The 23,451-nt window shown below is 40.8% G+C and overlaps 1 long non-coding RNA gene across 1 annotated transcript in view; it reads left to right on the top strand.

The window, feature by feature from the left end:
- The first annotated feature begins 14,672 nt into the window (after window positions 1-14,672).
- Window positions 14,673-23,451, top strand: part of LOC122152432 — a 55,879-nt gene continuing 47,100 nt past the window's right edge. The window contains exons 1-2 of the long non-coding RNA XR_006164531.1: window positions 14,673-14,839; window positions 16,071-16,130. This is a non-coding gene — a long non-coding RNA (uncharacterized LOC122152432). The remainder of the gene's footprint in view (window positions 14,840-16,070; window positions 16,131-23,451) is intronic.

Genomic DNA, 23,451 nt, shown 5'->3' with positions numbered 1-23,451 from the left:
TTGTGATTCTTAGCACAGAGTGATTAGCTCTAAATTATTCTTGCAAATAGTTAAACACTTGCTAGTGGAACTAACTTTTAAGACCAACATGAAAACAGCAGTTATGCTAAACTTTGAGCACAGTACTGTCTTCACAGGCTTCTATCACACCCTTTGTTGCTTTATTAAAAAGATGCAGAATTAAAAGGACTATTGTCAGCAGAAAACAAAACAAAACAAAACATGCATTACTTAGAGCAGAAACATACAATGCACAAATTCAATACAAGTGCTCCTCTCCACCATATCCATTCAGATCTCATGGCATATTCTGCCACCAATGGCAATCAGGGTCTTGATTACACCATTAAAATGTCATCTGTCTTCTCTGTTAGTGAAAAGTGGAAAAAAATATTAGCTATTTGTTCCATCAAACTGGACACCCTTTGTAATTTGCACATACTTGCCTTGAATGGATCTTTTAAACAAATGCAGTTGGTGTTCACTTCCTGACTTGGGAACTGTCAACTTGCATTCTTGCAGTTGTTATTTTCATGTATCATTTAATCAGAATACTGGATGAGGTTTCCCACCGTGATTTAAAGGCACTCCTTCTCTCTGTTTCCAAGTACTTAGTATCTTTAGAAAGGCATTCAAACAACTTCTTCAGAAGTTGTGTTTAGAGACAATAACTATCTTAGTCATTATTTGGCTGGTGCAGTTAGCAAAATAATTGTTGTGAATAATAGCAGTCTTAATGCTGACAGAAATACTCCGAAGTGTTTGATGTTTTTTATGTACCTAGTGTAATTTAGTGTAAATACAGTACTTCATAATATTTTAATGAAAAACTTTCGTGATGTCTCTTAAGAAAAATAAGATGGCTGAATCTTGGGAAAAAAAAAAAAAAAAAAGATGGGCCTAGTGTGCAGTGAGGCTCTCTTTTAAGTGCAGTCTTACTTAAGATACCAAAACAAGAGTTGAACTGGTTAGGAAAAAAATAAGATAAATTAGATATAATCCTTTTTCTGTTAAAGATCCATGTCTTTGTTAGCATTTGTGTTGGATTTGTGTGTGATGGGGTTTTAGTAGCAGGGGAGGGGCTAAAGAGGTGGCTTCTGTGAGCTTCTAGAAGGAACCCCAGCTCCATGTCAGACCCACCTCTACACCAAGGCCAAGCCAATTAGCAATGGTGGTTGCACCTCTGATAACATATTTAAGAAGGGGAACCTGGACGGAGGGGGAGTTGTGAGGCATATACCTATGCAAACACTAAGGTCAGTTGAAGAAAGGAGGAGGAGGTGTGCTGGAGCAGAGCCTCCCCTGCAGCCCATGGAGGTCACTGGTGGAGCAGATGCCAATCTGAAGCCCATGAAGGAGCCCACACTGGAGCAGGTGGCTGGGCCCAAAGAAGGCTGGAACTCTGAGGGAAGCATGTGCTGGAGCAGCCTGTTGCTGGGAGGACTGCAGCCCATGGGAGGGACCCACTCTGGAACAGTTCATGAAGAGCTGCAGCCTTGTGGGAAGGACTCACATTGGAGAAGTTTGTGGAGGACTGTCCTCCATGGGAGAGACCTCATGCTGGAGCAGAGGAAGAGCGTGAGGAGTCCTCTCCCTGAGGAGGAAGGAGTGGCAGAAACAACGGGTAATGAACTGACTGCAACCCCCATTCCCTGTCCCCCTATGCCACTGGTGAGGAGGTAGAGAAAACTGGGAGCAAAGCTGAGCCCAGGTTTGCTCAGGGGTTGGGGGGGAAGGTGTTTTTAAGATGTGGCTGTATTTCTCATTGTCCTACTCTGATTGATAAATTAAGTGGTGGTGGTGTTCAAATTGATTTTTTTTTCTTCACCAATTGAGTTTGTCTGTTGCCTGTGACCATAATGGGTAAGTCATCCCTCACTGTCCTTGTCTCATCCTCAAGTCTTTTGTTGTATTTTCTCCTCGCCATCACTGAGGGGGAAGGAGTGGGAGAGTGGCTCTGTGGTGCTCAGCTGCCCTCTGGGCTTAAACCAGGACAGCATTCTTGAGTGTCTGAGCATATATGCACAGGAATAGGTTTCACAGAATATAAGCACTCATGCGGTAAAGCTGTACCAGAGTGATAATCAAATAACTGTATCAGTGCTTCATGAATTTGGTACTAGGACTCACGAGTGCCTGTATGCTCTTAGGGCTGCTCCCAAGCTAATACTGCGATGAAGATGTATACTGAGACTCCTGGCATCATGTCACTTGTAACAAATCTTTCACGTTTGTGTTGAGAGGAGGACGCAATAATGTAGTGATTATTGGCTTAGCGTTTAGTAGTGGTAATTGAACAGATTATATCTGTATTTTAGGGATATGGATGAGAACATCAATGATATCACATTAGCTGTTTCTTCTCTATAGGTCTAGCTATAGTATGTGAGATCAATCCAAAATTTCTTGCTGATTTCTTAGTGGTATTCATGTTCTAATGGAGACAGGTTGCACTCTTGATATTTGTGCTTCAGTCACAGACATTTATCCCTTACAAGGTATTATTGACCTGATCTAGTTTGGACTCTATATTATCTCCAATTATTTTTTATGCACTAGCAGTGTCTTATTTTTGTGTAAGTTTTCTGTTTGGTTGTTGCTATAAATTGGGGTTTATTTTGGGTTTGGGTTTTTTTTTTTTTGTTTTTAATAGATTCATATTGAGCTGTCTCCACCAAGCTTGCACCATCAAATCTATTTTTTTATATGAAACACCTATACACTGGACTGCTCATTTGATGCTGGTGATGCTGGTGGCTTTTAGGTCTTTCAAAGAAGATTGGTAGCCATCCTTATGTTCTGTTGAGTGTCGTAAAGGTTTGATTAAATGGGTGCTGATAAACAGAGCAAGCTAGCGCAACATAATCTGCCAGTAATTCAACAAGAATGTTAGGTTATTTGAAGAAATCAATACTTCAATTTATACAACTGAAGATCTTCAGAAAAAGGCTAGGTGCCACTGAATACTTGCAAAATGGAATAGCAGTAAAAATACTAAAATAAAATTAAGGCAGAGGTTTACCAAGTACACCATCTATACCCAGGAATGTTAATACCATGTCTGACTACCATAGCTTGGTCTGTTGACATCTGCTTTACAGACCTATTTAGTATTACAATGCTTAGAGAATCCTGTGTGACAACATGCAATATACTTGTACTGTTGCTTATAACTAGAGTAATTTACAGTCCTTGTTCAGAAGTTGAGTAGGTTTGGAGAAAGAATTTAAGAGAGATCAAATTATTTTCTGAGATTTCCAAGAAAATATTCTCCTGAATTCAAAATCAGCACTGGAACGGGTTGCCCAGAGCAGCTGTGGCTGCCCCCTCCCTGGAAGGGCTCAAGGCCAGGCTGGACGGGGCTTTGAGCACTCTGGTCTGGTGGAAGGTGTCCCTGCCCATGGCAGGGGGGTTGGAACTAGATGAACTTTCAGGTCCCTTCAAACCCAAACCATTCTGTGTTCTATGTTAATACCACACAACCAGCCATCACCTCACAGCTTTGCCGCTCTGCCACAAACATAACATTAAAAGGCCATAATTTGCAGACCAGCTGCAATTCTTGCCAAAGTCAATGAAGGCTGCAGTGTTTTGGCACCACTCAGATTCATAATCATTCACAGCATTGAGAAAATAATGATCAATGGAGAAACTGTAAATCAGAAAAATCTCCAGATTGTTGCTATTAATGGAGTTAATGATCCCTCAGACTAAATACACTACAGTAAATGCAGAATTGCTATGCAACTGAGATAAGAGATGAGGATTATATTAACGTTACTGTGGCCAAGAGACTGAATTCAATGCAAGTAATATCCAGTGATTTGTTAAATATAGATTCAAATGCATTCTTTTTATGTAAAGTCCAGTGTATGCTTTCAACAGCCTTCAAATACAGTTCTTAAGATTTCCTCTAGGAAAATCAATTCAAAGGTTTTGCAGTTCAAATTTACATTAACAAAAAAGGGCAAACTTGGGCTGTCATATATAGGTTCAAATCTATTTGATCCAATTCAGTTTACTCTGAGTGGATATAAGCAGCAAACCAAGTCACAGTTATTGCATAATGTATAACATCTTAATCATGGCTATGGTTTATTTACCTCACGGCTGCAGCTGGTAGTGTGTACCCACCTATACCAGTTAAAACCTACAAGTAAAGTTTCCACTTTCTAAAGATCTGTTGAAATAAATGGAACTGGTCTTAAAAATACCACAGCATTTATCGGTTTTCAACTTAGGCTGTTAATGAAAGACAACTTTGTTTCTTTTAAAAATACAGAAATTAAGCTGCCTTTCATCAAACAAACTGAAAGGCAAGCTTTTTCTCCCCTTCTGGAGGAGGGCAATGTTACTCTTCAGACTGGCATTTAACATGTGAGATGCTTTCTGCATCACATTTTGATTATTGTGTTTTTCTCATGGTAATTCCTAATGCTTCCAGCTGAGGTCTCAGGCTGTGTTGTGTTCATCACTGCGCAAACCTACACACCAGCACTGTGTGCCAGGGCAGGTGCCAGCCCGATCCCCCAGCAGATCCAAAACCCATCACCCAGGGTCACAGTCCTGAGCCTGTGCTGGAGGGAAGGGCATGTGTACTTGGCCTTTGCAGGATGGCAATATGGGCAAGCAGAACATGGTCTGCTTGTCATTTAGAGCAATCCCATATATGTCCAGGATATGTCACTTAAATATATGCAATAGTTCCTGCCCTAAAGAGCTCTGAGGTCCAAATCAGTTTTTCAGGGCCTTATTTTTTCAGATCTTTTACTGGGGAAAAAAATGAAGAAAATAATTGAACTGGATTTCTTTGACCAAACAAATAGTGCTGAATAAAAGAAATGGGTTTGTAAATCTAATTACAAATTTTATTACCATCATTTTATTTCCATGTGTTGTTAAACAGCTGTCACATTTTCTGACTGTGTTTGGCTACACTATGAACAGTGTCTTTCCCCAGATATGCTATTCACAGATGTATGTTGTTATCAGGTTAGAATTGAAACTCTGCCACTGACGTGAGCTTCAGCATGTATTTATTATTAATACAGACCATCCCGTAATGTTGTGAGCTTGCTGAATTAAAGGCGAAATCAAAGGCATTTTACCTGTCAAGACCTTAGTTCAGAGTTCTCAGTTTATCTTGTGCTGGATGACAATGTGTCATTGATTTCTGAAACGGAGCAGGCAGCTGCCTTCATTATACTGAACCAGCCTGGCAACTTTAAATCCGTGCTCAGTGGCGAACCTACTGCATGTTCAAACCCTCTATGGAAGTTTCCATTATAGACATGTTGTTTTACACTGCTATATCACTAAATGTACTGAGTGTGCATTTACTAGATACATCTATCAATGGTGAAGGCACCTATAGGGAAGGGTTTGGTGAACAAAAATAAATGGTGCCCCAGCAAAATGCAAGGCTCAATACCGAGAGCCCTACTGGCAAGATGTGCATTGCAGAGCTGGGTCTTACACCTCCGCCCATGGCCTGGATTGCCACCATGATCTCTGCTCCGTCTATTTTTAGGTTCACTCCAGTCATAGGCAAACTACAGACCGTTTCTATTATTTTAAAAGCACACACTGTTCTGTGCAAAGTTTAGAAGTGACCAATCCTTAATGGACTCCTTACTGAAAGCAGCATAAGCTTCTCCATAGTTCTCCAGGAACATATACCTGTCTTTTCAACCACCTCTGCTTCAAGTGTCCATAAAACACCACAGCAGGTATCCCCTGCCTCAGAGGCCAAGAAATGGAGTTGCTGGGACACTGAGGAGGTGAGGTAGTCCCAAAGCTGTTGGAAACACCTAGCCCAGAGTGCACCAGCAAACAGGCTCATGCCAATCTGGCATGTCTGTGGTGCCGAAGGGCAGCTTGGCACCTTGGATGGACACTGTCTCAGTCAAGTGCTTTAGGTCCTGTCCTGCATCTCTTCATTCCCTTCTCCTGAACCACAACAAGCTAATTTATGTCTAATGCCAAAGCATCCTGAAGGTACCAAGTGCTATGTTCAGATGACCTCCATCCATCCTTTATCTCCATGTCAAGCATTGTCTGTCAGCGGACTTGAGGTTTCAGAAACGCCTGCCTGCCAGGAAACACTGGAGAAAGGGATGGTTTGGGTTGAACATGCTGAACCTGGTGTTGAGGGACTGGTTGGATCATATAGCTGGTACACATCCTGTGTCAGACCTGAGTTTGAATACAGCCTCATACATGACTTTAAAAGTGCAGTTGGTTTCTCCCCAGTTCCCATAATTATCTTTCATTTTATTTTGCTAGCTTCAGTCAGGACTTGGAAAAAAGCTTTTCAGGGAAGGCTTCCAACTCTGCAGGCATGATCTTCTGCGTTTATGTTCATCCAAGCTATGCTTATACTATATATCATCACAGAAGAGCAGGCAATTAAAAATGCAATTAATTTCTTGCTAATTGAATATTTTCTGAGTAATTCTCAAACCTGGATGATTACCAACAGTAGGCAAATATTTAGAACTGTTAGCCAGCATCTAAATGCATCAGAAATAATCATCTGGATTTGCACAACTTCTGGTCCATCTGTGTAACACAACATATGCCCCTATCTTCAGTCAGAGGGGGTGTAAAGACCTGCTCCTTAGGAGGGAGAGTGTTACATATTTAGGAGATGCTATCTGGGCATTCCTCTGATTACTTCTGCTGTGGGGTGGAATTCTGCTCTAAATTTGCTTTTGAGGAGCTGCAAGTGATGCTCAGCAGAGGCCCTCCCTGCACCATTGCCAGAGGAAGGCAAAGGAGGAAGTGTAATAACACCTCAGTCTTCCTGCTGAGAGGGCATTTGAGGGGCTGGGAAAAAATAAAGCAAGGTGCGGATGCTTACCATCTGGAGATCAGGCTCCAGGCTTGAAGAAGGGCCTGGATTCCTCTGCTTTTTGCATGGTTCAGCAGACCTGAATCCAAGAGGAGCAATGTCAGGAGTGTGAGAAATTTGGAAGTAAATAACTGAGTCCAGAAGAAGCTAGCCAAAAGCTGTCACAAAGCAGGGAAAGCCTGCCTGGACTGTCTCCAAAGGGACTCGAGACTAAGAGAAACAAAGTCATCTCAGTACATCGTTGGAATGAACTTGTGGCATGGCAGTGTGCCCAGGTTAGAGATGTCATCAGGACTCTGTTACAATCCATCTGCAACAAACTGAATGTTCACTTTAACGCAAGAACATGATGTGTCCTTCAGAAGGAATCATTGTCCTTCAGGCAGAGATCTGCATGGTGCAGTGGATGCTGTAAAAAGCCCTCAGTGTGCCCAAGCAGGGGTTTCCCATGTGGCAGTACAGGCAAATGTCATAAGCCTGGCCCCAGTTACGTCTTTTCTACAAGAGAGACACTGCTAGGTGATAGCAGGTGTTTTTACTTGTCCTATATCCTCTGAAACCAAGAGAAATATTGTGTCTTGGTTAGTGATTTTTGCAGACAACATTTTCTGTTGCCTCTATATTTCATTAAGCCCAGAAGAACAAGGTTTGGTTTCACCCTTTGCCAAGAGCAAGAAAGGAGAAAATACTTCTTTGCTTCCTTAGTCTTTTTCTCATCTTGATCACTCAAGCCCTTGTCATCTTGACAGACCACTGTTGCCTGCTCTAGTACTAGTACCAGTCTCACAAGCTGTAGAGGGATAACACAGCCTCCCTGGGGAAGACAGCGAATGAAGTTTTGGCCATTGATTAAATGGCAAATCATCCACCTGTGTTCCTGTGTTGGACCTTGCCAGGGTAAAGTCAAGGAAGAAGCAGCTTATTTTGCAATCCTATTTCATTTTACTTATGGTAAACATTTGAACCATCCAAAGAGAATGTGATAATAGGAAATGAACCTCTGCTGCATGCCAGCTTCAAACAAATCTCAACAGCCCTGATAAAATCAGGAAATCTTTTTTGCTTACACTGTTTCAAAAAAAGTTACTGAATTTTACTTTATCATCTAGGTAATGTGAAATTTCAATCATACTACAGCTCTGGGAATCTAATATTTGGTTCTTTCACATCACTCACTACCTCACTAAGCCCCACTTACCAGGTTTTTAAAAGGTTGGCTTTTAAACCTTCCAAGGACAAATATGTCTTTTGTAACGTTTAATCATTCAAAATATCCCAGAGAGAAAACACTTGCTGTGCTGCTGGCTCTAGTAACTGCATTGCTTCCTATGGGACATTAAAAGCCAGCACCTTACACTGTCTGTGATGCGACAAGCTTTCAGAAACTCTACTGTAGCTCTGACTTGCTCTGTCTCTTCCCTTCTTCTTTTGTTCCTTGAGTGGCTGCAGCCTTTGTTACCCAGGTATTTTGCAGGGACTTGGGGTTATTTTGAGACTTGGCTAGGAGGTCTGAGTACGTAATTAACCTGAGGGACAAATGTTAATTTCTCAACCTCACTAGGAATCTGAGAGGGAGGAAGGCAAAGCCAGTGGCTGGCCACAGGCGTATTTAAGGACAGCCCTCAAAAGCTTGGGAAGGAGAGAACCCAGGAGGAGGAGGAACTGATGAAGGCCTGTGTTGGCTGCAGACAGTGTTACAGTGATTGTGTGCTCTCCTGCCTTACAGGTGAGTTACCTGTCACAGCTGTGTGTTCTTCAAAGACAAGTAATGAGGGTATGATATAGCATGTAACTTGGGAAAGTGCATGGTGCTTGAAGGAAGAGGAATAGCTCCTTGGGGGTAGGAACATCTGCTCTCTGCTCCCCATTTAGAGAGGTGTGATCCTCCCAGACTCCAGCTTTTGCAAGGCAGGACCAGACCAGGGGATGCTAATCCCTGCTACTGACACACTTATTTATTCTGTCCTGCCCATCCTTACTTGCGCATTTCTGAGCCCCTCCTCCCCCTTCCCATGTTCTCTTTTCCCTAATCTCTGTTCCCATAAGGGTATTTCACATATAATTTTTTAATCACTTGCATTTATACAAAACTACTGGGAATTTTCAGGTTACATTTCTCAAAGGGATAAAAACAAAATGATGACCGTACATAGCACAGAACATGTTGAATATACACACTATCTCTGATGGCTTGAGGACCCCAGCTCCTGGTGGGGTTGGAGCTGTTACAGGTGTGTCTCATCCACAGCTCAGTACTGCTCAGGCCCAGACTGATCCACACACGCATGGATGAGCATCTTCTTCTCATTAAAATGTCAGCAGTGTAGCAAATAATCACTGACAACAAAACCGGTCAGCCCAGATGTAATCCAGGCTATGCAGAAATCTAGAACAGTCTTTTTTTTCTTTTGCTAAGACTAGGGTTTGATCTGACAATATCTGCATCCAGTTCAAGTTCAATAACTGAGTTACAGTCAGATGGGCTACCTAGAAACTCTTTAATTAGTCTTTCTTTACAACAGTGTACGTTTAGACATATCTTCACTCAAGTTATTTATCCTGCTTACATGTTGCCAATTTCCAGATGATCTAAGTCAGTATTTTGATGTAAAAATGCTTAGAAGTTTCATAGTGAGGGTTGGAGGGAGAATTTATTTTTTCTTTCAATTTTTTTTAATTCCAATCCTAGGCAAACAACAGCACACCAAACTAAAATGCTTTTTTTGTCTGTATTGATTAAATGTTTTTCAGATGTAGGCAAGAATTGTTTGCCTCTCTTCAGAGAGAGATGCACAGGAAGAGTCAGCTGAAAACGGTGTTAGCCAAAATGAGCCAGTAAGAGGCAAAATGTGACACAGAACATAGCTGGCCTGTGCCTCAGTTGAGATAGCTGCATAATATCTTTGAAATACTTAGTGGCAAAAGAGCAAATGACATTCAAATAGCATGTTCAACAGCATTCAGTTTAAATTTAACCTTCTAAAAGGTATATTCAAATCACCATCTTGGAATTTGGCTCACCTAATTTTATATTCTGAAATGCTTGTCCTGCACCCAGTGCTAGGAATAGCTTTGCTGCCAAGACCATCGCTACCACTTCTTCATCTGCTTTTATTGGCTGATGTTCAAATTTTATTTCTTTAGTTAAATTTTCTGGTTAAACATTATGTATGGGCACACCTCATTTGATCAGCTATAGCCATAGAGTTTAGCCAATTTATAGCTAAATAGCCCACTCCTGTCAAGGAAGGGATGGAATTTGCTGAATTAATATAAATTCCTTGAGGCAGTAGCTGCATCTGAGCAGCACTAAGGGGAATCAACCCTTTTATATTATGATAGTTCAGAGACCTACAAGCGTTGCCCTTTTCAGCATGGTAAAATCCACATATGATGCATTTTAAGGTAAATGGAATCTCTTTTTTTGATGGATAGATGATGGGAATTATTGACGTGTCTGTCTAATGTGCTGTTCTCTTGGCAGACAGCCTAATCTTCAGAGGATAACTGAGAGCTCTTGTATGCTGTTAGTGTTTTTTGCAAGTGTTCTCAAATTGCATACAAACAGACCAACTCTTCCTCCATAAAATGTATGTAATGGCATTGATCTCAGTGGGTGATGCTCACATCCAGCCAGGAGAGAACTAGGCCCACATCCTTTAAACCCACTGCATGGTGAGATAAGATTCAGTCCCAAGAGGCATATTTCACCAGCACAAGCTACCTGCAGTCCTCCAGGACTGGCTGCTCCAGAAGGCACATTTTGCTCTCAGTATGCTATATAGGTTTCTGTGCCTATTCCTCAAATACAAAATAAGCATTCTTATATCCATGTCAAATGATGAATCTCTGCTGTTAAATTTACGCCCATGTAAGACAGTGAGGGTTGTGCAGCCACTGTACTTTCAAAGCATGTAGTACTGTTGCTCAATGCTCTCCAACCAAGCAAATGCTTTAGACTCCTCTCCTTGCACCTTTTTGGACAGGTTTTACAAAGATACATCATGTATCAGTGACATGCCAACAGTCAGCAAGTGTTTCACATAGATGTGGCCACTGAACACACTCTAGATAAGCAAGAATATTTCAAAATAAACCTTTAAAGAACAAAAACTACATGTAGAAGTAAGGAACAAACTTCCAGACATCTTTATCAGTACTTGGTACATCAAAGGATATTCTCACTGCCTATGTGCTGAATGTACATGTTCTGCTGTATAATTTCCCTTCTTTAGATCTGCATCTAACTAGGACTAAGTGATACAACATTAAATTTAGCAGAAAACTTGAACATAGTACCTGACTGAAGCACGCATGCTACTTCAAACACAAGCTTATGGTGGCCCAATGAGAACTTTTCTCGATGTACTTTTTTGTATGTAAGTCTGCAAGGCATTAAGAGTGAGGTTGTTCAGTCTCAGTCAATAACATTATGAGTTTGCAAGTTATCTTCTGTGTGTGTGCATTTGTGTTCTGGGACATTTTGGGAGGATACCTGTGTTTTTCATGTTACTTTTGCCTTCATATGTGACCAGAAAATGTAGATGATTAGTGACTGCTTCAGCTCCCATAGCCACATTTTCACTATATCAACATACTACATTTGGGATTGTTTAAATTTGCAATATTATGGCTGTTTCTTCTTCCATGGTCTCTTGCTCCCTATCTATCTCCCTAACCATCCTCTCTCTTACTGTAGCTGTCAGCTGAGTGGGGACTTGCTGTGCCCATGGCAGTTGCTGCATGGTGCAACATATGGCTCTTCTGTAGAAACCTGGTTTGTGTCCTTCCATTTTAACATAAATGCTTTCCTATATATTGTCTGCTTATTTATTTAACTCACTGACTAGAAGAAAGCTGGCTAGGGGTCTCAGGATGAAAGTCATTAACGCAAGCACACTGCAGGAATTTGCTGTTCTTGAACTAGTGATCATCACACATTTCCACAGCACAGTCGTGGGCACAAGGCCTACTGGAAGACCAGTGACACAATCCACTGCAAGTCATATGCTCACAATTCCCTCAAACAAAATTTGCCCATTTTCACCCTGGCCAATGTCACTTGTGACTGATTAAGATGGTATGATTGGCACTTTTCTCTAGGAATCCTTATACTTCTGACAAATTCCCTACATTAGTATCCATTTCTTCTGTGTCATTAATCATAACGTTCTTCTATTTAATTTGTCAGCCCAAAATGCATTTGGGAATCCCTGCCAATACTTTCTTTCTTCTCATTTTGAGAAGCATGATTTGTGTAACCTTCAAGAGTATTCCTAACATCACTGAAAGCTCCCTTTTATAGTTGGAATTTATGGATGGGGATATGTTGGCATTTTCTTTTTCCTCTGTTACTAATGGTTGCTGTTGCTGTGCGTGCCAATACCCCTCTTGCACTATCCATCTTCAGATTTTTCCCATGGGGGTAGATAATGACATGAAGCTCTCTTTATGACACATGAAGGTTTACTGCTCTCCCATATCAGACTGTGTGATGTAGGGGGAACACATGCTCCAGAAATGTTACCTTACTGGTATTGAGTAGGGCCAGGTCTGCTACACAGCAATCACTTCATGCTCCTGCATTGTTTCTCTAATGCTTTTTTTTCCAAGTCGTTTTCCAAGTATTTGCTGTGGGGCTTTTTGCTTTTAAGTTACACCTATAGTCATGAAATACAGAATACACCAAGCCTAATGCATCTCTTTCAACTTCAGCAGACGTACTTTTTTTTTTTTTCTTTTCTTCAGCTACAGTAGTCCTTCACTGAGTCACTGCTTGCTGATGTCGAATCTAAGAAAACAGATGTGGCCAGTGAGCCCTTCCTACAAGGACTGGATTTCATTAAATACTCCAGTCTGCTCTCTGAAAAGCTGAAGCTTCTAAAAGAAATACCAGTAAGGCTTGTTACCTTTTCTTTTTCAAGGACTCAGTATTTCTACAGACCAGCACAGTTGTCTCCAAACTGTATTTTCTCCCTACTCATGAAGCCTACATAGGCTACTGCCTAGGCTTTTACAACATTTTAACTTTGAAACCACACAGAAATAAATTAAATGCTCAAGTAGTGCGTACTGGATTAGATAGGTTCAAGAAAGCACCCAGAAATAATCCTTGGATCCTGCACTTCATCCCACTATCACTGATTTTGTACTAGAAGTACTCTTGAGGGGGTGCACAAATTTTGTTTGAAGGCAAAACACAGATAAGAAAACAAGCCAGGCAAGAGCTGTGGCAGGTTTTCTGTTTCACTTTTGTTTCTCCCTGGTATAAATCAATGACCCTTGACAGACTTTTGCCTTTCAGTGCTATCCTCTTCCTGTAGCATCTTGTTCCTAGCCACTTTTCTACTTGTGTTGGCTTCGTGAGGCTTTGATTCAGCTCATACTGCTGAGAGCAGATGTTGAGAGCATGGCCCTGGGTGCTGCATTCTTCGGTACTGAGATTTTTGCATGTCGTCCTTCACTGTGTCTGTAAGAAAAGTGCCAAAACCTTCCACAGAGGGCAAAGCAGTTGAGTTGGTGCAATAAGAAGCTATATATAGGTGAAACTTTGAAGGGCTTTAACCTTAAAACATAGCCTTAGTTCAGTAGTGCTCCTGGGAAGTGGTGCATTTTTGGGAGCACTGGGTCATTTGGGGGGGTTTCTGTCATCAACTGAAAAGATGTAATGTAAACTCTCTCAGCTAAATTATACCATGTTTCAGTGCTTGGAAGCTTGTATTGCCATCATACTTTCCTATATTACTTATGCTGTTGTCTCTTTTTTCCAGCTCATCCCATTAAAGTAGAAAATATTTACCGTTTATGGAGCTTTTCTACTGGCCTGTCAGTATTCTTGCTTCTATCCTGCTCAGCCCTTCTCATTCTTCACAGACAATGAATCCTCCACTTCAATTTCCGATTAACTACTTCATTATCTAGGTGTAGTATTTTGTTGGTTTAGACCATATTCTATCAGCTTCCATGGCAACTAATCTCAATTCAGAGGCTCAACCTCATGTGTGGATTTAGTGTGATAGCTTTGAGAGTTTTTTAAAGTTGTTTGGGGAATTTGGTGCATCATTTTCTCTATAGCCTCCAGTACTGTTTCTGAGCTCAGCAAGGCTATGCTAGCATGAACAGCAGTGCCTCATTTTCTTTGGGGGCGGGGGGATGGGGAACTCAGAAACTCCTTATTCTGCAAATTATAGTTAATGTTCTGGTATAAAAATGTACACATTAAATGTTAAGGGGTATATTCTCCATTCATTTCATGTGTGATTACTCCTCTTTGACATTAATTGGAATTCTGTGCAAAGGCTGAAAAGAGACCATCAGTGGTAATGTAAATTGAAACAAATCTCTGATATAACACAGCTTTTAAAGAAGGAGTCATTCAAGCAACACTGCTGCAGTCTCCAAATATTCTGTGTCATTAATGACTAAAGGATCCACTGGACTGTTAATAATGATGTAGTAGGATGGTATAATCTACTATTGCTACATGAAGGCATTAAATAAATATTATCAGCTAATAATTTTATGTAGCAAATATTTGAAACTGGCTATGTAAGATGGACTGAGCTCTGTTGCAGACTCACAGTCCACCACAGTGAACTGAGAAGGGATAGCTTCAATGCAGTTTTCAGCACCTATAAAAAATGACAGGAAAATTGATAAGAAAGGTGTTAGTTCCTGACTTGTACATCTTAGTCAGCTGAGCTGGAGACAAATTACGAGAACAGCAAGGTCTGACTGCTTCCTTATGCAACCAGGAAAAAAATTCCTCTTTCTGTTGACAGACAGCTCAGTGCTCTGTCACTGCAGTTCAGCTGGAAAAGGCAGAAACAGAGGATGCTGGAGCGCAGCTCACTTCTCCTTGCAGCTCCCGGACGGCTCTCTGCCCGCTGCCGCTGCGCTTCGTATGGCCGCACACCTGGGCCCCCCCGGTGTGGGTCCTGCCTGTGGGTCTGCACAGCCACGGCACAGACTGAAACCTCCCTCACGGTAAGGCTTTCCAAGATCTATCTGTGGGGAGAAAATATAATTTATAATGTGTTCTACTCTCTCCATCTAAGTCCTTCCTTTACAGGGGTACCTGTAGGGGTTATTGTGTTGTTTTTAAGCAATTTTCCTAACTGGAATTACTGCCTTGATTTCATTTACCATGAAGCCACACCAGCTGTGGTACCAGCACCAGAGAGAAGAGCACAGGGGAAGGAGGGCACAGGGGATGCTTAAATTGGCCTTACTGCTGAGAGAAATACTTACTTTAGCTTTGATGATGGTTTCCTCCTTGAAAACACTACTTCAGAATTCCCTTCTTCTGTAGGCCCTCAAGTGTTAGCCCTCCTTCATTATGAAGGATGTTAAAACAGTAGAAAAACAGCCATATACGCCCTCGGAAGGAGAAACACAGCAACTGGTGCTTCTCATATGCCTTTTTGTTCTCAGTTTAGTTCTCTAAGTGATGCTTCACTCTCCTTCTACCTGATGAAATACACTCACAGAAGCTAACTCCAGTTTCTTAAGCACACACATACACAGACTTGGATTTGCTTAGACTAAACATGTTTCCTTTTTAAATTGGGCTAATTGCTAATTAGCTTGATCTAATTAACGGCAGTGAATGCAAACTTACACCTTCCCTAAAAATTTATTCCAGGAAACAAATAGTTGTTTCTAATCTCTGCTTGTTCTAAGGCAAGCCATGATACAGCACAAGCATTTGTGTCTTGAAAGAAATGACTGCAAGAGGGGTAGGTTTGCAGTTGTCATCATGTGTTAACTATTTCATGTTAAATGGCAACCAATTAAATAAATGCAAAAGAGGACCAAAGCATCTGGCTTAGGCAAGGTTTTCACTGAAAGATGAGAAGTGTGTTTGAAAGAGAATGTTTCCACATGTTGGAAAGCATCAGTCAAATGTAAGTGTGAGAAGGTGGTGGGATGGAAGGGAGGGACTGTGGTATGCTGCATTTTTAAATGTTTACAGCAATCAGATTTGGACTTATTTTGGCTATTGCAAGGTTTGGTTTACTTTACAGAAACAAGAAACTGAGTATTATCAAAGTTTATTTTTAAAAAAGAAAAAAAGCAAACCTAGTCCTGGGATCAGACTATAGCATGGTTTGAAGTCTCTACAATACAATTTAATTAGATTGCTGTAGCATTCAGTACCTCAGTTCATACTGAGACTGTGATGCAGAGCTGTATTTTTCAAACTTTTTATTTTCAGTTGTGGAGAAGCATTGAGAGACAGAGGCAGAAGAAGCTGAATGTTTCTACAACCCTGCAGGTAAGAGTAACTGATAAACACATAAGACAACAAATGTATTTTTATTTTTAAATACTAACGGTTTCTGATAGGCCAAGTTAATTCTCTTAACGGTATGAAGATGTGGGGAGGAGAAGGGAAGGGGTACTCTGTAGCAAGACTATGAAGGTTAGCCACAGTATTGCTGATGCAAAGATCAGAGGAAGTAAATCTGGGGCAAGTAAAGAGACACCCTGGTAAAAAAACAGGCATTGAAAGAGAAGCATTCTGTGCTGCTCTACAGATTCTGAAGATTTGTGCAAAGTAAGGAGGGAATGGGGGGAATATTTTCCTGGTTTTGTCTGGGCTGTAAGGAGAGTAGCTATGACTCTGTATGCTTTTTTCCCACTTTAAATTTTCACATCCCTTTCCTGCTCCCAAAACGGCATCTCATTTCCACTCCCAAGTTTTCCCCTCACTTGTGCTTCAAAAATGCTGTGGGTAGTCTCATGTCATAAATTATATCACTGAATTGATCTGATTTGCCACACTGACTCAATGAGAATATTTAAATTCTCTTTACTTCTGAGAAAAAGCATGGAAACCTTTGCGAAGGGCAACGTGTGCATTCTATGTGTGTTAAGTTACAAATGCTCAGTGCATAAACCTTTAGAGTTCTGGGAAATAGTGCGTTTAAGCCATGGAATGTCCCCTGGAAAGTGAGAGAGAGCATCACTGCCTGGGCATGTGCCAGAGCCCTCCAAAACCCAGCCTGGTCTCCGTAGGCTCAATGTGAGAGCACAACACTCTGCTGCTCTCATACCTTAAGTTAAATTAAGTCATAACTCATAACCATAACTAAAGATAGTTAAGGTATAAACAAACTTTTGTCGCAAAAGATAGATTTTTGGGAAGTTTTACGCTGAAAACAACTGATTCCATGGAAAGCAACTTCCACAGTCACCGATTTTTTGTCACAAAAGCCCAGAATGGTACAAATGCCTTGCCTAAAGTTTAATATGTTGACCTCTTTCAGGAAAGCAAAGCTATATCCTCTTATATCAATGTGGTAATTTATACAGTGCTTAAAAGACTGTAGGCTAGCCAATAGTACTTTAAATGAAGGACAAACTTTTACACTTGTTGTAGTAGAACTAAATTATTTCCTAGAATGCTGTTTTTTTAAATGTATGTTTATTTTTTAAAAGCTTACACTTAAAAAAAGGATCCTTTTGACAACCCTATTTTTCAACATTCACTAAATAACTCCTAATGCATTTCACTGAGGGTTCTTATGCTTGTGTTTTGTCTTGGAATACATTGCTATTTTGTCAGTACCTTAATATGCACGCAAAACCCTCAGCACATAAAGCTGCAAGGAAGAAAATTGTGTATTTTTGAATGCTTGCTGAAATTCAGACCCCTGCTTCGTGATTCCTGTAGCGTTATTCTCATCTGATTACTGTTCCTGCTGCTCTTAGCTGCCTCCTCTGCATTTTAAACCTAGTGGAAACAATGCAACATTGTGCATTTTTCCTTTTTTAGCCAATATAAAGAATTGGATAAATACGAAAGTACATGCTATGATTTTTTCTGAGTTTGTTTGTGGCAGTTGTGGAGTGCAAAGTAGCTTGGGTTTGGCAGGATTTTCAGGTGAAATGTAGCTGTATCTGAAATCAGAATTACCTGAGCTTGGTAGATCATATTCTCATAAAGTGATTCAGTAAGGGTGCTCTGGGGTAGGCATGCTTGGAGTGTGCATATTTGTCTTCCTTCACTGCTATTTGTATAGCTTCTTTCAAATTTTTGCCAGGATGACAGTGTTTGCATTTGACCTACTTTGGTTATTATTAGATTCTTTCTGTGCACCGTAATTGACTCTTTTCTGAGATGCCATGTAAGATGCCTGAAGTCTTTTACATGTGTTATCTAAATATTTGATTTCTTCCATTAGTCTGTCTGCATGCCCTGTTTCACTCTTGAGCAATAACCTCAAATGTTTTCAAGCCCCGTAACATTCTGTATATCTCCTGAAAGAGCTCAGTAGTACCTAGCAAGAAGCTAACTGGGAAATGTCAACTAGGTATCATGGTGTTAAAGTTCAAAAATAGCATATTGCAAAAGGCTAAGACCTCCCTGACATGTGGTAACATGGCAGGATGTCAGGAGATCATGCTCTGTAGCTGTTTTGTCAACTGCATGAAATGATGACGTGAAATGATGAAATAGTTTGACCAGTGTTGTCAGCTGAGTATTTTCTTTTTATGCCAGTTACGATTTAAATATCAGCCAAATTCTGCTATATACTTGCCTTGTTTTAAGGCCTCTTTTGAACATTATTTCTGTACTATTTAATAAATTCCTTCCACAATTACCATCCAGACCTTGGGACCAAAGTAGAACGTGTGAAACTATTTAGGTATTGGAGAAATGCATAATTGGGATGAGAATCCAACATCAGCGTTATTTGAAAGCAGAGATATTTCTGGAATCTGGGGGGAAAGGCAGAAAAGTGAAGAGAGGAAGAAAGAAGAGAGAAAGAAAGTGGAGAAGAGAGGAAGAGTCCAGGTTATTGATTTCCTAATTACAAGCAGGTCATGTCAGACACTACAGTCAATAAGCTGTTCACTCACATTTCTGCATGACTGGAGCATATTGTGAGTTACCATGGTATATATTTTCATTAAAACAGCTGTGTAGATGACCTTAGATGAGGGTCAAAACTGGTGAGCTAAAGCATGTTGCAAATGAATTTTCAAAGGGGTATCTGCTAGCTAGTGAAATTATACTTTCACGTGACTAAGCAATTTAAGATAGGTACTGTAGCCAAGAATCAAATGGAATATTTTTTCCCCAAGTGATTAAGCACAAATTTTTCACACTGTAAAAATATTTCTCTGAATTCATTCAAGCATCTAACCATCTGACTGGATCATAGCCAGAAGCTAACTGAACAAACTTGTGCTTGTATAGGCTGGAAGCAATGAAAAAAAATATTGCTGGAATGTGTAGCTTTGAGAAAATATCTAATTCAGTTACTCTTTAAATACAGATTATTGAAGTTTACCTCTTCTAATATTTTAATCAAAGTCACAGGACAGCATTCAACAACTGGGAAGCAAAAGCATAAATACCCAGCATGTATTCTAGAAAGCATTTTATGGGAAAAAAAAACACCAAACACTATTTAGCAGGCTCATGTGCTTTCATTAGGTTATGAAAGGACTAAAATATGCCACTGAATACTGTGCTCTTCTTTCCTCAGTTGGACATCAAATAGACATTGTCTTCACAGGGAGACTGAAGCACTCCAAATTCCAGTGTATCAGTCAGGTGCCAGATATTTCTGTGATTGAGAAGTCAAACCTTCATTCTGGCATGGATTTTTTTTCTTTTTTCTTTTTTTTTTTTTTGATTGCTTGTTAAAATTTTTGAGAACAAGAACAGAATGGACACTAACAATTCTGCAGAACAGGAATTGTCTTACTGATCTGAAAAATAGAACACAGCACTACAAATATCCGAGTCACCTTTTTCAAGTTTACTAGAGATATCTTGCTCAGGAATGGTGCATCAATTTAATCTCAGCCACCAGAATTGAAACCTGCTTCAGTTCATATGCTATTTGCATTAAAATCTTGCTGTGTCTAGGTTAGTAAATTCTGCTTCCTAGAGCTCTTCTGATGAGGGGTAGCAGTTAAGCCTATTCTTTTCATTAGGCCCTCAATATATTGAAATCTTCAAAATAAAGAAGTGCTGAGGCCATCAGTTACCCCAAAACTACGTTCAACAAAAATAACTGGCTCTGCAACAATTCTTCATGTTTTGGTCTAAACAGCTTTTTACAGAAGAATTTTGTTTGGATCCTTAGGAAAGGGGGGAGAAGGCAGGGATATGTGTCATCTCACAGACCAAGCCTGCTCTCGCCAAGTCAACTAGCACGACAACCCTGACTGTAGTGAGAATTCGGCTGGCTCCAGAATAATTGAAGCTGACAGCCAGTATGGAACTGAAGCACATCTGCCTCATTAAAGGACGAGAGCTGTTCAGGAAATTAATAACGCTGTGTACTGTATTTTAGGAATTAACTAGCTGTGGTAGAGAAAACATGGATGTAAGACAACAGTTGCAAAGCAGAGAGGTTGTAAGATAAAAGGAAACAGGCTTGCTGGAACAAGTAGTCTTTATTGTTGCTGTTCAATCTTTACGGCTTGACTTGAACCAGCTGACTGGTTTGAGTTCCTTTGTTCACTGGTTAGATTGCTTGCAAATTTAGGAAAACATAATTTAGTTCAAGGCACCAAGAACTATAGCTTAAAAAAAGAATTTGCTCCTATGCTTGAAGTGAAATAATATGTGTTTAAATACACTGTTGGATCCAGAATGTTCCACGTCTCATGGGACTCATCTCCTGACAAATAACTCCTTTGCTGTGTGTATCTGGAGACTAGTTCTAGCTAGTTAATGTACAGAAACCTTATTACTGCGCCAGTTCTTGAAATGACCAAAATCACCATGCTAAGAAGTTAAGACTAGTCACATGGAGTAAAATGAGTCATGTTTCCATTCCCTTGATATTTACTGCTGTACAGATTATGGCAAATTATGTTGCATCGCTTTGTGATATATAGAACTTGAGGGATTTAGTCCAAGTTCAGTCTATTTAATTTTCAGATGTTAGATCTCAGCTATTGCAAGGTATTATGGTCACCAGTTTATTCATATTTGAGGTTTATGTATTTGTAAACAGATTACACAAGTGTGGTGGGTTGACCCTGGCTAGACACCAGGTGCCCACCAAAGCTCTCTATCACTCCCCTCCTCAGCTGGACAGAGGAGAGAAAACATAACAAAACACTTGTGTGTTGAGATAAGGACAGGGAGAGATCACCCACCAATTACTGTCACAGGCAAAACAGACTCAACTTGGGGAAATTAGCTTAATTTATTACCAATCAAATTGGAGTAGGAAAACAACAAATAAAACCTAAATCTTTAAAAACACCTTCCCCCCACCCCTCTCTTCTTCCCAGGCTTAACTTTATTCCTGATTTTCTCCATCTCCTCCTCCCCAGCAATGCACGGGGACGGGCATCACCTGTCAGTTCATCACCCATTGTCCCTACTGCTCCTTTCTCCTCAAGGGGAGAACTCCTCACACTCTTCCCCTGCTCCAGCATGGGGTCCCTCCCATGGGAGACAGTCCTCCACAAACTTCTTCAGTGTGAGTCCTTTCCACAGGGTGCAGCTCTACACAAACTGCTCCAGCGTGGGTCTTTTCCACGGGGTGCAGTCCTTCAGGAACAGGCTGCTCCAGCGTGGGTTCCCCATGGGGTCACAAGTCCTGCCAGAAAACCTGCTCCAGCGTGGGCTTCCCATGAGGTCACAGCCTCCTTTAGGCATCCACCTGCTCTGGCGTGGGGTCCTCCATGGGCTGCAGGTGGGTATCTGCCCCACTGTGGACCTTCATAAGCTGCAGGGGCACAGCCTGCCTCACCATGGTCTTCACCAGGGGCTGCAGGGGAATCTCTGCTCTGGTGCCTGGCGCACCTCCTCCCCCTCCTTCTTCACTGACCTTGGTGTCTGCAGGGCTGTTTCTCTTACATATTCTCATTCCTCTCTCTGGCTGAAGTTGCTGCTGTTCAGCTTTTTTATTCTTTCCCCTTCATAAATATGTTATCCCAGAGTCACTACCACCATCACTGGTGGGCTCAGTCTTGGCCAGTGGCAGATGTGTCTTGGAGCCATCTGTCATTGGCTCCATTGGACATGGGGGAAGCTTCTGGCAGCTTCTCACAGAATCCACCCCTGTAGCCAAGGGTTTTTTTAGGAAATTAAAAATTCAGCATACTTTAAGATTAATAGAGCTTCTGAATTATATGGGGAGGAAGAAAGCAAATACAAAGAATTGAAAATGTGCTGCAAACTTGTTTACCTACCTACTCAGCTGTTTGTTTTAACATGTGAAAATACTATTTGTAACTTATGCTTCTTGCTTTCAGCTAAACCTCTAGCATATAAAGAAAAACTAGGAAGAGGAGAAAAATTAATATTGTAGAGCTGGGAAACATAAAATGATATTTAGAAACATAGTTGTTGCATCTTTCATATATGGGGGGACTCCTAGGTTTCCTTTGCTCTGCTGCACTAACTAAAAGGCTGTATTCCAACATGAGATCTAAGTTTATGTCTTCAAATGAACTTTGTTATTTATAGAATGTTTAACTTAAAAAAGATTTTTTCTAATAGCTATTTTAGCAGTCTAAAATATTTGATACAGAGTGGAGAAAAACTGAAAAGCTCATAGAAGTTGTTTTTTAATTTGGAAAAAAAGGGATGAAATATAGATGGAAAAATGCGTTAGCTAAAGCAGTGAATAGGCACTGGAAATTCTGAGGACAAGGACATGAGGATGGCAGGGGAGGACAGCAAAGTGAGCACAGGCAGCTGCAGCCTGGGCAATGCAGCCTTGAATTGGCAGCGGAGGTGGTTCAGTTGTGAGGGAAGGATGGCTATTGTTAACAGCTGCTCCTCTTCTCCATGGAGCATTGCCAAATAATAAATACTATGTTATGAATCAAGATCCCTCTCACCAAGTGTCTCCTCAAAGACCGAAATTATTTTATTAGAATTGCAATAATTTTTGTGGTGGTTTAATCTGAAGAAGTGATACTGGAATGGTGTTACACCATGTTGTCACTTCATGAAAGTTTGCAAGTGGGAAGCTGAAGCCTGTAAGTTATTGGTTTGATAGCCTGAGGTATCTTGGGGTATGTTAAATAACAATGTTTAAAATATCTGTATTATTGTATAATATTATGAAAGGTGCAGACCTAACTGATCCTGCAAAGTATCAATTGATGTAATGCCATATGGTGATCAAGGAATGGCACCCCTTTCATTTACCAGCTCAGCATTAGTAGTGATCTGATCCCCATCTTTGTAGCTTTTATTTTGGAACTTTGAGGGAAGTTGTTCTCTGGTGTCGCTGGTTTGGAAGGCGTTCAGATGTCTGAACCTGGAGATAGACATTTGCTGTGCTGAAAGTCTGAACAGAGAGATTTGCTGAGAAAAGCAGATCAAATTGTGGGCCAGAATCTTGGTCATACTGAAGGTCTAATAGTACTCACAGCTGCCACTGAAGTGATTGCAAAGCCACCCTAAAGAAGCCATGGAGAACATACTGCCTGGATTTAGGCTAGCTCCCCTTCCTTTTATGGCCTTCTCTTCTTCCAAGTTTCCTTTTATCTGGCTAATGGATCATGGCTAGAAGTCAGAGAGGATGGGCCTAGAGCCAGGAGAATATCCCTATGTGTAGTAACAAAATCTAGTCTGCAAAAGGAGCATTAGGAACCAGTGTTAC

The sequence above is a fragment of the Tyto alba genome, unplaced genomic scaffold (genome assembly GCF_018691265.1).
Source record: "Tyto alba isolate M040663 unplaced genomic scaffold, T.alba_DEE_v4.0 Super-Scaffold_7, whole genome shotgun sequence".
NCBI classification, from domain to species: Eukaryota; Metazoa; Chordata; class Aves; order Strigiformes; family Tytonidae; genus Tyto; species Tyto alba.
The sequence above is the reverse complement of the archived record's forward strand: the minus strand, read 5'-3'. Positions and strand labels throughout refer to the sequence as shown.